The sequence below is a fragment of the Elephantulus edwardii genome, unplaced genomic scaffold (assembly GCF_000299155.1).
Source record: "Elephantulus edwardii isolate Elephantulus edwardi_28Jun2011 unplaced genomic scaffold, EleEdw1.0 scaffold00256, whole genome shotgun sequence".
In the NCBI taxonomy this organism is placed as follows: domain Eukaryota; kingdom Metazoa; phylum Chordata; class Mammalia; order Macroscelidea; family Macroscelididae; genus Elephantulus; species Elephantulus edwardii.
This window is the reverse complement of record NW_006400006.1, coordinates 4,035,373-4,037,894: the sequence shown is the minus strand read 5'-3', so window position 1 is coordinate 4,037,894 and position 2,522 is coordinate 4,035,373.

Sequence of the window (2,522 nt, the reverse complement as noted above, 5' to 3'; positions counted from 1 at the left end):
ACTCTATTATTATGCTAAAACACTGTAGAAATAATATACTATGACTTGTCGCAACCCTATGAACAATGGCTCTAAACCTTGCTCTATCCTGAGCCAACCTCATCAGCTCTGACACATGTGACCCCATTCCCACGGTTGGTGTGTCACCTCTTCTCATCCAGGGTCGAATTCTTCTGCCCTGACCCTCTACCTTTCAAAACATGATGTCCTTCTCCAACAACAGGCAACATGCCCAAAATAAGTGAGATGGAGTTTCAAAATTCTTTCCTACAAGGAGTAAACTGATTTCATTATCTCCAGGATAGATGTGTTTCTTCTCTTGGCAGCCCATACTATAGTCAATACTTTTCTCCAGTATCACAACTCAAAGACATCAATTCTTCTGTCATCCTTGTATGTTTAACACTTCTCTGATGTATAGCAAGCAGTTGAGAAGAGTATGACCTCTATCAGGTGCACTTTAATATCTAAGCTGGCATCATTGCTCTTTAACATTCTGAAGAGACCCTTGAGAGCAGATTTTCCCAATGTAACTTGTCTTTTGATTTTCTGACTGTTGTTGTTGGGTACCATCAAGTTTGCAATTACTCATATCAATCCTATGAGCAAAAGATCTGAACATTCCCCTATCTTATGTTGCCCTCATGATCTCTGTCCTGCTCAAGCCTACTGTGGAAGTCATTGTGTTAATCCATCCCATGGAAAGTCTTCCTCGTTTGCTGAACCCCTACCATTTCTGCAATGTTATAGCTTTTGAAGAACTGATTTCTCCTAAAAATATGCCCAAAGTAAAAGAGATAAAGGTTCACTATCCTTACCTCTAAGGAGCACTTTGTTCACACTTCCTTCAAGTTATATTTGCTTGTTCCTATGCCAGTCCATGAGCTATTGAATACTCTTCACCAACACCACAATTCAAAGACATCAATTCTTCTGTCATTCTTATTGATAACCCAACTTTTAGATGCATAGGAAGCAACTGAGAATATCATGGCCAACATCAGGCATCCTTTAAGCTGACATCCTTGATTTTTAGAATTTTGGAGATAGTCTTGGCAATTAAATTCCAAAAGCAACAAATCTTTTTATTACTTCACTGCTGGTACTAAATGTGTTGTATTTATGTAGATAAAATCAAGAAGAAACTGTTGACAAATTCAGTATTTTCTCTGTCTATGCCTATTAGTCCAGGGACAAGGATTTTTGTTTAAATAATGTTGAGATGTAATCTATACTGAAGTCTGCTGCCTTTGTTCTGAAATAAGTGCTTTAACTTCTTTTTTCTGCAAGCAAGGTTGTTTCATGTGCATAATTCAGGCTGTTGATGAATATCCCTCTAAGCTTGGCATCATATTTTTCTTCATATAGTGCAGCTACTTAAATGATTTATTTAGCATACAGATGAAATAGGTATGAAGAAAGGATATAACTGTGACAGACACATTTTCTGATTTTAAGCCACGTAATATTCCTTTGTTTAATATTACATGCAATCAAAATACTGCTGAAGATCATTCGAAAATGGCTAGAAGAGTATGTAGGGATAAGGAAATGCCAGAAATTCAAGTAGGACTTAGAAGAGGTCATGGCACTAGGGATATCATTGCTGATGTTAGATGGATACTGGCTAAAAAGAAATACCAGAAGAATGTCTAAAAAGCCTACAGTTGTTATTGGCGTATGTTCCATGGAGTCATCTGTGACTAACAACAACACTATATACGATAGCTATGAAGCCTGCCCTATCCTGAGCCAGTCTCACTGTCTCCAACTCGCCTACTCTTATTACCCTAGTCATTGTGTCAATCCATCTCATCTGAGTTCTTTCTCTCCTCAGCTGTCCTTCCACTCTTCCAAGCATAATGTCCTTCTTCAAGGACTGGTTGCCCCCTGTAATGTCCCCAAAGTATGTGAAATAGACCTTCAAAGTCCCAGACTCCAAGAAGTAACTTGGTTTCAACCTCTCCAAGACAGATAAACTTTTTTGTATTCTTGGTAATCCATAGTATGTACAATATTTTTTATGCACCACAACCCAAAGGTATCAATTCTTCTTCTATCATCCTTAGTCATTGCTCAGCTCTCTGATGCATAGCAAGTAATTATGAAAACCATGGCCTATATCAGGTGCACCTTAGTCTCGAGACTGACATCATTGCTTTTTAAAACTGTGGGGAGATCTCCAACAGCACACTTCCTCAATGCAATCAGCCTTTTAAAACAGAGTAGATCATCCAAATTGCAAAATTTTGTTTAAAAGTCTCGAAGAACCCACTGAGATTGGAATAATAAAGACTGATGGGTGAAAATGGTGGAGTTTAGATGTATAAGTTGCTAACGTCATTAGAGTTCATCCAGTTGAGGACGACTTGTAGTGACCCTATGAACAGCAGATATGAACTCTGTTCTATCTTGTATCAACCTCACAGACTCTGACACATTCAAGCCCATTGAAAATGTAGCCACTGTGACAATCCACCTGGCTGAGAGCTTTTCTCTTTTTCACCACTTGCCCATCTTTT